The following is a 13,793-nucleotide window of genomic DNA, read 5'->3' as shown; positions in this document are numbered from 1 at the left end:
TGCCGTACGGGATGTACAGTCAAGCAGATATACTGACAGGAAGCTTCAATGAACTACCACGGCACTCCACAGCGCCGTGGAAGTTCAATGAAAACTACAAGCCCTCAGCTGATAAGGCTGTTGGGACCTGCAGTTCATTCATTCATGGAAGTCCGTGAATGAACGACTTGGCCATGTGGGCAGAGCCCCACACAGATGTGCTGTTTTCAAATTTGACAAATTTCACACACAATTATGTTATGAAGTCACTTTTGGTCTTACAACTACTATCGGTGGATATGGATATACTTTGAGATAACAAATGGTGTAATGAGTCTGACAATTAGTATCTTCCTCAGTTCCATGGCTTTCATGAAACATTTTTGGCAGATACACTGGCAAACTTAATATGTGATCAAAAGCACCTCTTCTAGACTTTTAATTAAAAAAAAACACTAAGAAATAAAATAGAACTTTTATAGATTTAACAGCAGAGAGCCATACAATGTAACCAAATGAATTGACTGTTGGTTGAGTGCAATTTCTAATGCTCAGGAATTTTGACTAAGGTCAGTCAGCACAAATTGGGTAAAAGGAAAATTATGATAACCTATCCATTCAGCATATCTCATCAATCCATAAGTAATATTACTCAAAAATTTGCATTGTTGCCTAAATAGACCTTAGCATAAAAGAGAGATCCTGCTATTTAGCAGTCCCCCATCCAATGTGAAAACATTAAGCACATAGTCATAACATTTGGGATAACTAGTTTTCCCAGGATTCTACAGGAAGTCTGAACAATCAGGCCAGAAGCCAGGGTCTGAGGTAAGTATCTTTTTTGTTGTGATTTTTGTTTTTGTATTTTTTTTTTTAACCTATGCATTACAAGAGTGGTGGAGGGTATTAAATAGCAGATTAACCATATCATGTCAATAAATGTTAAATGTTAAAATACACATGTACTGATAGAAATATAGAGGCCAATGCTGTTTTCCTTCAGAAAATACAAATTTTCTGATTGTCCCTGGCTTTAGTAATTTTTTTTGGTCTCTGACCAAGAACAAGCAATCTGAGGGAAGTTAAAATTCCTTATTTGCATGCATATTTCATATTAGTGAGCAAGAAAGTATTGAAACAAATGGATCAGCAAGATCAGACAGTCAAAGGAAGACTAGCATAGACAGCCTTAATTTTTCTCTTAGCACAGATTTCCTTTATATTATCCACACATGACTAAGTCTTGTAATCTAATATTCTTTCAATATTCTTAAATATGAAAACGATCAGTGCATCTGGATTTTTTTTTAGCGTTTTGGTCTTGTTTTTTATATTAACCACTTCCAGTCTGGACACTTTTACCGCCTTCCTGTCCAGGCCAATTTTCAGCTTTCAGTGCTATCATACTTTGAATGACAATTGCACAGTCATGCAACACTGTACCCATATGAATTTTTTAGCATTTTTTTGAGACAGATAAAGCTTTATCTTGGTGGTATTTATTTACTACTAGGATTTTTATTTTTTTTGCTATGTAAATGAAAATGTCCAAAAATTTTGAAAAAAAGTGGTTTTCTTATAACATTTTGCAAATAAATCGTATTTCATCATAAATCTTGGCCAAAATTTATTCCATTATCTTTTTAGTAAAAAAAAACCAAATTAGTTTATAACCAAAAATAATTTTTAAACATTTTTTTTATTTTTTTATATTATTATTTATGTTTTTTTTTTTACATACTGTCACCCTAGCAGTACAGTGTCACCATGGTGACACTGTACTTCTTGTGGGGGGTGATGAAGATTTTCTTTTTTTTTTTACACTGATTGCTTTTACACCCATAAAGGCTGTAAAAGCAATCATTTCTCCTTCTCTCTAGCTGCATTCTTGCAGCCATTGAGAACTACTGTGTGAGCTGTGATTGGTTACAGCCTTTATTGGTGTAAAAAGCAATAATTTCTCCTTCTCTCTAGCTGCATTCTTGCAGCCATTGAGAACTACTGTGTGAGCTGTGATTGGCCACAGCTTGTCACATGGTACAAGGCTGTTGTGAATAGCCTTGTACCATGTGACCTCTGTGATCATTCACAGATTTCACACATAGTAAGCAATGATGTCAAAAGTGACATTTTGCTTACTACTCTTCATGTGATCACTGACTGGCCAATCAGTGATCACATTATCGGAACCTCGCACAGAGGTCCTGTCCAACGATCGGTATTCCACTGTGTCTGCAGGGAGTGCACACAAGCAGGGTGCGGGGAGACCATTTATAAACGGCCACCCGACCCTACACTGCCACCGTTTAGTCGTTTATATACATGGGCCGGACGGGAAGTGGTTAAATCAGAGGAAACAATCAGATGGGTTGAAAATGTTAGCTTATTTTCATATTTATTTACAGAGTATATGAAAGTAATTTCAATTCAGTATTTTTTTAGCTTGTGCCAAAAATAAATTAAATAAATAAATAAGTCCAAGCACTTCATCTCTCAAACTCTCTCTATATATTTTATGGACCAGACATATTTCTCCATTTCAGCTTAGGGCCTATTAACTTACTGTAGCAATACATTGTCATGATTCAAGTAATAACTAAGTAACGCATACATATTTTTTTCTCTTGGTAATATTTGCTTTAAAAAAAATATTCGCTTTCTAGGCAATTTATGGACAAAATATTTTGCCGAATGTTAGTTTTAAAATATCTAGCACTACTGTAAGTAAAAATGACATGCTTTATTAATATATTTTCATAAATGAGCCAAAGTACTTACAAAGTGGCAATGATAACATTGCAACACCTTACATATTATTTATCATTATTATTATTACTTTACATAGAAAAAGCAATTTTTGATAGACTGTATTTGCCAGTAAATGCAGACAGTAAACCATTGTGGAGGAGGATCATACATGCCCAAAGTATTTAGATTACATTTTTGAAGGCAGTTGGTTAAAGAAGATTACATTTTTTAGGGTTTGAATGAAAATATTCTAGTTACTTGATTAAAAATGTTGTTTCAATCTAAAAAAAAAATAAAACAAGCAAAATAATGGTGTGTGGCAACTGACCAGCATAAGTGTGATAGATCACTATTTTCTTCTACTAGGTTATATTTAAATATCATTTCAAACCAGTGGAATCAATTATTTAAAAAAGGAAATTTGGACAAACAGTTTAATACATTTGTCAACATAATTGTGCTTCTGCTCAGCTTACCATCTTGCATAGCTAGGAGGTTTACACCACTTTCCCTTATACAAATAGGATTTACAATGGGGTCCACTTACTTCCTAAAACAATGAAGGCATGGTAGCATGGTCCCTGTGTGAGACTAACAGCACTGCAATTAAATTATGTTTGATAGGTTCAGACTACTGGCATTTCTTCTCTCAGTCTGAATGGGCTGCGTTGCAAAACATCACAGTAAATTGACATAAAAACAAGATATTTATACTATTTTATTTAAAAATAAATTTAATGAGGTTTTAATGTATTTGGAATAAATTGTGTGCTTAGTACAAACATGTTCTACTCATTCCAGAGTCCTTTGTTAACCTCCCTGGTGGTATTCCCGAGTGTAGCTCGGGGTAAAGTTTCAGCACCACAAGTGTTAACCCCGAGCTACACTCAGGAATACCCTGCAGCATTGCTCCGGGATCTCTTCTTCACTTACCTTGTCCTCCGCTCCCTCGATGTCCCTCCTGCAGTGTCCCTGGCAATGTCCTCCAGCGGATGCCGGCATCTGTCATCTGGGTTCTGTTCCCTGCGACGTCAGGATGTACGGGGGATGGAACTGGCGGGAAATTGGAAAGTTGTAAAAGTGACATTCACTTAATTCACTAAAATCACATAGTAAAACATTACTGTATCAAACCATTTCACATACATTTTGTACCGAGTGCTTTGTCCTGTGCCCTGCCTGCATTTTTACTGTTTTTACTGTTACATTTTTCTGCCTGGAAACTGAGAAATGCCCATGGCATCCAAAAAGTGTCCCTTTAGATCAAAAGCGGTTTTCGACCAGCTAGAGAACAGCGATAGTAAATCAGAACCACTTGCAGAATTGAGTGATAATGATTCGTGGGGAAATTCGTCATCAGACACTGAAAACGATTTTGCGACTTTGCTCAGTGATGTGCGAACTTGGCGCTATATTTCAAATTTCAGTGTTTTTGGTTTGATTATATTATTTAATTAAATGTATTATTTATATTATTATTTTTTATGATTATTTATTAAATTATAGTTTATGATTTCGTGTTTCAAATTTTAACATACCCGGGATGTTTACTAGACTCTCTTGTTCGGACAGATTTCAGTGAGTTATTCCTAAAAATTACAGGCCTACAATAAAAAAAATACATATTTCCATGCAAAAAAATGTACCGCTTTGAACACAGAAATATGGACATAATCAGTCCGCTAGGGAGGCCTCAGTGGATATTGCTATTGCATGAAAATGAAAAGGATGCTTATCTGGAAGCCACGTTCCCATCTCCAGTAAATGAAACACTCATTAAAGGCTACATAAATAAACCATTGAAAGAAAAACAACTTAATTTAGACCCTGACTTTCAGCAGCTTTCTAAATGTTCCAGGGACATTATGGTGCCTTATGTTGCCTTCTGGAAGAGGTAAGTATGCCAAATCCCATGTAAATGCAATCCATTACAGTGCAAAGCACACTGGCAACCTCAGGAACTGGCATTAGTAAGTATTTTTTCTTTTTTCTTCTAATTGTTTAATTTGTTGTATCTTTTAATGAGTGTTTTTTTTTTTGTTAGTTTGGGAGTGGGTGAGGGGCTCCTAGATGAGTGGATGTTGCACTTTCAGGTAGGGACCCCTTTAAAGCTCCATGCAGTGATAAATGTTCCAACCCAGATGTCTTCCAAACATAGCTACAGTACAGATAGATTAAACACAACATGATACTTATGCAAATGTTTTGTTGTTATGAACAATAACTTAAGAAACTCTGGGACAGTAGTGCACAGAAAGGGGAGGACCAGTTTTGATGCAGATGGGACATGATGATTACATTTACTAAGTGCATTTCCAAAGGATATTTGCCTAAAACAATTATCTGTTTTTTCCATGATTAAACAAATCTTGCTGAGTAGGCTTGATTTATTATTAAATAAGAGATTGTTAAGAAATAAATACAAATAAAGATGTGTTTACTTCTCTCATTTAAACAAGGTAATATCCTTCTTTTTTATTATTAATTTCTCTACACATAATTGACTTTTTAAAGTGAGCACAGCTTCACTTTGTTTAGTGAATATATGCGACTTGCCTAATTGTACCAAAATCATGGCATTGTTTAGGGAAAATATCTTGCAAGAATGTTAATCTGTTACTTATTTAAAATCAAATGAGAACTTAGTAAATCACAAATGTTTGAAATTATTTTACTATATTATTTGTATGCCTGCAGTAATTATTTTCCTCGGTGTAAGAAATGTATCTAAATAGACTTTAAATGTATTTTTAGCAAACCTAGTTAAGTGTTAAAGCATTTACTCTGTCATGCTGAGTCTGTGTGTTGCTTTGATGATTTTTCTTTTATTTGAAAAGCTTAGTATGTAAAAAGATATTCACAAAAAAACTTGTATTTTGGGAAGGAAAAGTTGTAGAGGTTTAGTTTTTTCTTCCAAAAGTTCTAGATAAAAAACTATGGCATTTTGGTGTATACAATCTCTGTTTTGTGCATAACTTCATAAAAGCATTGCAAAGTCCTTTTTAGTAATCCATTTTTGATATATTACAGTCATTTATCATTTTATTGACATTTTTTCAAGAAAATAGGCATCCATCTGTTTCTATCTGCTTCAATCTATATCTGCTAAAAACCTGTATAAATGTACATTTTCTTATACAGATACAATTATGCTTTAATATTTCATCACATCTTTTTCATTGTGCTATGGTTATATACCCGGAATGTGAATTTGCTTTAATGAATTCAAATGACTCATTTGCTCAACCTTTGGCATCCTAATCATCTTCAACAGTGTTCATGTGCCTTACATCAAAATTAGCCAAATGGGCATAGCTAAGAAGTTTGAAATTTCGTTATGAGACATTATTTTATATAGAAAATATGTGAACATTCTCATAGATGAAACATTCAGTGAATAGATTATAAGTATAAAAAGGATGGTGATAATTGTGTTGTACACCTTGCATTTTTTTCAATAATCAATAGCATATTTTCTTAGTAAAAGGTGCCTGACTAAAGCATGCACACAGTTTTTATATGCCTAATTTAAAAATACTACTTCTGAATTTATTTCTTTTTAATTTTTGTTTTGTATTTTCTAATGTTTTTTGCCATATCTAATTTTAAAATCAAAGGGTGGCACTGTACTAACTGTGTAATTAATAAATAATAATATTTCTTAAACTGTGTTGTGGTGTACACCAAACCTTGCTGAGTCAATATAAAAATAAAAAAAATGAAAGTAAAATAATCAAAAACATGCACCTTCCCACTTACAATACAAAACAATCATGTGTCATACATCAATTCAGTCTCTGTAAATTAAATAATGACATGGAACACATATCTTGATACATAAATAGTCCCATGTGATAAATTATATAATAATAATTGCTAAAAAATACTAAATAAACTAACCAGAGGTACATGCTGGTATGTAAAACAGCCAACTTGCAGCACATTCCCCTCTTGGGGTAATAATATGCAGACCCAATGAATCCATAATAGCTCTCAATTGTCAATGACATCCTGATCATCAAAAATAGGGGAGGAGGGGGGCATGGATACCACACTGCAATATGGCTGCATAGACCCAGAGCTCCACTCAGTAACAAGGGAATCCTCTGAGCCATCACAGCCCAGAGGCATCAACAGCACCTACTGACTGACTCGTCCTGCTCTCCAGACCCTGCTGCACACGGTTATATGTGGAGGTACCATCCAGACCAACCGCAGGTGCAGAAACGTTCAAATTATTTTCCTGCCATGAGCCGCGGTCCTCAACAAAATAGCAGCCGGAGACCATCTCCACCACAGCCCCCTCTAGTTTCTGCACCAGCCAAACACACAGAGACTGGAGGTAGAAATACAGCAGCGGCTGCAGACACATATGAGTCCTACACCCCTGACTTAAGCCGTTCATCACCTTCCACACAAAGCCTGGTCAAATTAGAGACTAAGAGGGGACTCAGGCACTGCTGAGCATGCTCTGTTGGATATTGGATATTTCTATTGGATATGGAGGTGAGCAATCCATGCACAATTCCATCATTTCCAATGGCCTTCTCTGATCCTATAGTCCAATAATAGACTTAAAACTCAAAGCAGAAAAGTGAAAATTTCATATATCAAACACGCCACCACAGGGGGAGCTGATGCTCTTGCTGATTATTATTCCTCCCTGTATAACTTAAAGGAAACCTAAAGGAAAATATTAATACCTTGCAACCCTCAAACTCTTTAACAGAATCCCAACTAAGCACCCTAAATGCGAACATTACTTTGGAAGAGATAGAATATACTATCATTTCACTTCCCAATGGAAAATCCCCAGGCCCTGAAGGACTTACTAAGGAATTCTACAAAACCTTCAAACATATCTTGACCCCATACCTTCTCCCCGTATTCCACAAATTAATATCATCTGTCTTACTCCCACAAATCAAATGTGAACTTTATATATACTGGATATATATTTTTGTCTATCCTTAGAACATTATGATCTGTCTCTTTTACTGTTGGGGGGCCCTGCTGGCTTATCCCTCCCCCCATTATGCACTAAGTGACCTCAGTGAATGTGCATTGGGCTAAGGGGTTTGTTCCTGCATGGATCCATGGTGGCTGGAAGATGTGCTGGCAGCCTAGTCCTTTTAATTATCTTGTATCTAAATACTATTTGTATATTGCTGATGATTTAATATGCAAGTACAGCATTGACTATGCAGTATGATATGGAACATTAGTGTTTGATAACGTTACTGTTGTGATCTGTGTACTCACAAATATGATTGCTTTCCAGACATGGCATACCCCCATTTTATCTGCTGAAGAAGGAATCTCTCTGAAATTCATTGGGGTTTTGTCCTGCTGTTTAAGCCATGAAAGGCATACTGCCTTTGTATATCATGGACATATGGGATTTTTTAGAATGTTGCACATAATAGCCATTATTTATACAAATGACACTGACAGAGTATTATGTTTATATGTATTTTATTGTGTATTTTTCAAGAACTTTTGTCATGAAGATTGCACATTAGCATCTTATGAAACGTACATTATTTAATCTGCCTAAAAAATCCCATGGGGGTTTAAAAAATTGTTTCGTATAATAAGGGATGTTAGCAGTACAAAAACTAACTCATCTCTATATTCATTTTTATAAATGTATTAAATTTGCACTTTTTGTATTATATTTTCTTAGTTTTAGATTACTATACATACTCCATAAGCTCATACAAGCTTATCTATTTTATTGACATCTTATTTATAAACGTACAGACTCTCTTTGGGCTGAAATTCATTTATAGGCCTGTTAGTTAGCTTAAATGAACTAATTCATGAATGAGTGCACATTTGCTAGTTGTGCAAACAGTTTTTTTATAGCGATTAGGAACATAAAAACAGGATAATTTCTTATGCCTGACTTCATACTTTCAGCAAAGTCACTTAGAACCCAACTTCACTCTTTCTTTGTTTCTTTTTAGACAGTATTTTTTATATAATCACCCATGACTGTGAAAGCTAACCCATTCAAACGTTTTTCACTGCCTAATTGCCTGTTTTGGGAAATAAAAAGAGAAGACTCCATAATTAGCTCTACCTTGACTGCTTATTATATGTTGTGACTCATCATTACAAAAGAAGAATAAATGGTAGTGTCCTATTTATGTCTTTAACTTTCTATGTATATATAGTAGCAATATGTAAGTTAGTGTCATTGAAAAGGAAATGGATAGGTTACAGACTTGATTAGAAACAGCACCACTTACTGCTCTAATCACAGTAATTCTGCTGAGTAAGTCAAGGGACTTGAAGAAAAATATAATAAACATCCCTGCAGCCATTCACACTTCTATTTCCCTTTCACCGTGCTATGCTATAAAAAAAAAAGCCAAGACAAATGGCGACAATGAGAGATGCTTTGTCTGGAGAAATGATTATTAGTCAATTTTTCTGGTTCTCTTTTGTCTTATTTTGTGGTATGTCCCTAAATATTTGATGTTATTGATTATCTTTGGACTCCTGGTTGGTCACACCTACTCTTAGATTCTTCCAGTACTGTTTAGTTAAATTCTTTATTTTGTTCAAGATGAAGTCAGAATAGTACAATAATATATTTCACATTTGTTACATAGATATACAATATAGTTTCCATACATGTGTATATAGTAAGATACACAACACATAATTTAATTATCCATATTCAGATAGTATTTGATGGCATTACAAGCCATTATCATCAGTTGTGTTCTTCCAATGCTAATTTAAGTGGTAACTTTTGCTTCCTCTGAATTTATAAGCTTTTCAAAAAGAAAGTAAAGAACCAAAAATAAAGAGTGGGCTTTCCTATCTATAATGGGAAAGGGGGACAGCTCAGGATCCAGCATGGGTCCTGTAAGGAATGAGATCCAAAGGGTGCTAGGAAGTAAAGAAGAGAAAAAGAAATGGGGGAGCTTAGTCAGGAATGGAGGGTAAGCAGTACGGAGTAGAAAAGGAATTATGGTAAATGGGGTAAGGGAAGAGGGATAGTTGGGGTAGGGGTCTGGGAAGGGCCCCTTCCCCTTTAAATATCTAGGGACAAATGGTTTGACTGCTGAGTTCCCACTGAAGAACCTCTTGTCCCTTGGAAAGGGTATTTTTTGCAGTACAGTTTGCAACCAATGGTTGCAAATGTTATTATATTTGGCAGATTAACCTCTATGAACATATATCAATTTCTTTAGAGGGAGAGTGTTATTGACATCAGCTATCAACTCCTCCAACGTGGGAGGGAGTGCCTGCATCCAGTAGCAGGCTACCAATTTCCTGGCACTAAACACAGTTTCATGTAAGAACATAGTCAAATATTTATCCACATCTGGATCATGGATCACTCCCAATAAGCAGGGTTTAGGGTACAGGGACACAGGAGACCCCATGCGGTCATGCAGAAACTGGATCACCTGGCCAAAAACAAACCCAAATTACACCACCAGCCTGAACCGTTGATACAAGGCAGGATGTATCCATTAAAAACTTTCATGTTTTTTTTTTAGTTATTTGAGTTACTGTTGCCTATCATCTAGAACCAGTCTGCCCATTCTGCTCTGACCGCTGACATCAACAAGGCATTTTCATCCACACAACTGCCACTCACTGGATATTTTCGGTCCATTCTCTGTAAACCCTAGAGATGGATGTGTGTAAAAATCCCAGTAGTTCAGCAGTTTTTGAAATAATCAGACCAGCCCATCTGACACCAACAACCATGCCACGTTCAAAGTCACTTAAATCCCCTTTCTTCCCCATTCTAATGTTCAGTTTGAACTTCAGTAAGTCGTCTTCACCATGCCAAGATGCCTAAATGCATTGAGCTGCTGTCATGTGATTGGCTGATTAGCAATTTGTGTTACCAAGCAATTGAACAGGTATACCTAATAAAGTGGCCATGAGTGTATATATACACAGTCCTTAAAGCTGGAGCTCCACTTTAACTAGGATATTCTCTAGAGGTTGCTCCACGTATGGTCACCATCACCATCACCATTGAGATAGATAATCCTTGTTGTTTATGCCATACCACTCGAAGGAATCACAACAACGAAAAACTGTTCTAAATGTAGTATTTAATGAGGCAACAGCAAGAATTAAAACAAACTTGATACACTCACATGATACAGTGCCTGATAAGCCAGTACCAGCATGTATCATCTGTGTAATCAATTAAGATGTCCGACGTGCGTTCCAAGCCTCTGTCGTGGCCAGATGTGACGTCACTGGAGACCGGATATGATGCAATCACGTTTGTTCTTCGACGTCACTTCAGGAAGTGATACCCGCCATGTCCAGGCTAAATTTATAGGGTGAACCCCTTTTTTGATTGGATGACTACCATTAACTATTAGTGTCTTGATTGGATGGCTTCAGAATAATGGCCACCAAAACTGAATAGTATCAGGCTCAACATGCTGCTGCAGTGAATAATAGCATCAGCTTCATAGTATAGAAAACTAACAAGTTATCAATGCAGGCTGACCTTATTAATGCATTTCTTTATAAAATAAGTTGCTTGGTTACAGTGAATGTAAAAAAAAAAGCATTTAAAACGACACAATATTCAAACAATAATAAATAAATAAATAATAAATGAATGGACATAATGGCAAATTGACCTTAAGTTTATTCAGCATGTGGTGGAAGCACAAGGTCTTTCTATGGAAATAGGAGTATATAGTTATTGATTTTATTGTTTTATGAATTGTTTGGTTTGTGTATTGTTTGATAATTATTGATTGGTGTTCATTCACAGACAACTAATATCCTCTTGGGTTTATAGGGTGAATTTATATTTTATATAAGTACAACGCCTATCTATTCACTACTAGTCCACATACAAGTGTCACATTCACTTTTTAGGGGCATCTGTAAAACCCCCTAGGGGGCTAAATAATAAATTAACACCACTTATTTTCTACTTTTCAGTTTACTTTTAATATTTGGTGCCACAATAATTTATGTTGGTTTGGTATCAATAGAGTCCTGTCAGATATGCACTTTCTGACTATGCTTACCAACATTTACCCTTGCCATGACAATGCTGGCACTGCAAACATTATTAAAGCTTATCCATGATCAACATTTTAAATCATTACATTAATTTCTACATGGAATTTCCATTACTTCTAGGCTGCTACTATTATTAAGAACAATCTCGACATTTATAAGCTTACTTTGTGAATAATCTGACACACATTTATTTCCATAAATTCTGTGACACATGTTCACTATGCCCTGTGATTAGGCACTGCTGTGCCACACATTTCACAGAGCTTGTCTTCTGAACTACAGAAGTGCTGAGAGGAGGAGTTTCAGGAGGCAGAGTCACCATAAAAATCACACCTAGTAAGCAGCAATGTACCATGGGATATGTAGTCCTTAGAAATCAAGCATAAACAGCAGAGGAGAAGCTGCAGGAAATCTAGGAAGTTGATGAAAGAGATGGCCAGAAGATAGGTAACACACATATATAGTATGGCCATAGAACTGATTTAAATGTAAAATGTGCTTTTGGCTAAATAGTGCTGGAGTAACAGCAACACTTAAATGGATTTCACATCAAATTAACATGTTCTACATGATGTCATTTGCTAAGCAATCCTAATTCTCTTCCTACATATATGCAGAATTTTACAACCCCAACTACTTTGAGTATCTTCTGCAGTTGTTAACTTAAGGTTTTGTCCTTGTTCAAATGTTCAGCTGAATTTCCAAACATCTACTCATTCGGCTGGAGCCAAACATCATGTATAATAGCTGTATTACTACCACTGTTATACCTAGCAGTTCCCTGTTGTCAATGGCTAGGGATACAGGCAGGTGCAGGCACCACTGAGTCCTTAATAGCTAGTGACATCACTGACCCCATTCACTTACATGGTCAGAAATCCTCTGCATGTAAGCCGAGAGGCAGGGATATTTAAAACATGGTATGGGGGTTCTCCCTATAATTCATATTAGGCCCTTAAGGCCATGCAACCCATGCAAGTATAAAAAAGTGAGGTCCCCCAAAAATCTACAGTATACCTGCTCTTACCTACTTCTATCCTAGCATGCAACCTAGAAGACCGGGGGGGGGGTGTGAGTATGAGCCCCTTTCCCTCCTGAACCATCCTTGCCTGGGGAAACACCTTGTCCATGTTGATGAGAACAAAGACCTTTTTTCCACACCCCTGGTGCGGCGGTTATTGGGGTCTGTGGATAGGGGGGCAACTAGATACTGCCCTTCCTATGTGCATCAGTAAGAGGTACACAATAGCCTATTTATTCACAAAAGCAAATATAAAGTGTAAATAAAGATACATAGTTTAACAAGTCCTTTAATAAAAACAATGCAAATCCATTATCAATATGCTTTACAGTAATGTAGAGCCATGTTAATTTTTTTGTGAATGAATAGGGATAATGGGTACCTCTTATTCATTTATATAGGGGTGTTTTCTGGGTGTTCCCGTATTGGTAAAGGGACTTTCAGAGTCTTAAAGGCCCCCAACCTGCTTACCCCCCACATCCATCTGGCTAGGATTGTGTGGAGGAGTCTTTTGTCCTCATTACCCTGACAAAGTACCCCCATGTTGAGGCCTGATATGGTTTAGGAAGAAGGGTTGCATGTTTGTTTTTCCTCTTTCCTAGCTAGCCAGGCTATGCGCTTGGATAAGAGACTTCTGTGGATTCTTGGGGGTGAAACCTCACTCTTTTTTTATACTTGTGTCAGGTTATCCTTTAAAATTCACACTACATCTAAAGGGTCTAGTATAAATTAGGGGAGGAACCCCATGCCATGTATTCTTTGTGTGGGGGTGCCCACCTTAACATTTATATCAGGCCCAAATCTAGGATATGCGTCTGGTATAGATGTATGTAATTCTGGTCACTTTGCTTACAAACTAAATGAAGTACCTGGGATCTTTAAAAAAACACAATTTAAACTTTTTTGTATAAATGTTGCATTATTAATGTTTAACTTTAAGCATTGCTAAAATCAGTGTTCCCCAACCAAGAGAGCTTTCAGTTCTTTTTTTATACAGGGTACAGTTCCCTCGTGC

General features: G+C 36.2%; 1 protein-coding gene across 1 annotated transcript in view; it reads left to right on the top strand.

Annotated features, from left to right (window-relative positions):
• The window catches only part of CDH18 (cadherin 18), an 835,087-nt gene that overhangs the window by 654,841 nt on the left and 166,453 nt on the right, over positions 1 to 13,793 (top strand). The window lies entirely within an intron of this gene.

Source organism: Staurois parvus, unplaced genomic scaffold, assembly GCF_062004578.1.
Source record: "Staurois parvus isolate SC_StPar_1 unplaced genomic scaffold, SC_StPar_1.0 ptg000153l, whole genome shotgun sequence".
Taxonomy (NCBI): Eukaryota; Metazoa; Chordata; class Amphibia; order Anura; family Ranidae; genus Staurois; species Staurois parvus.
The sequence above is the reverse complement of the archived record's forward strand: the minus strand, read 5'-3'. Positions and strand labels throughout refer to the sequence as shown.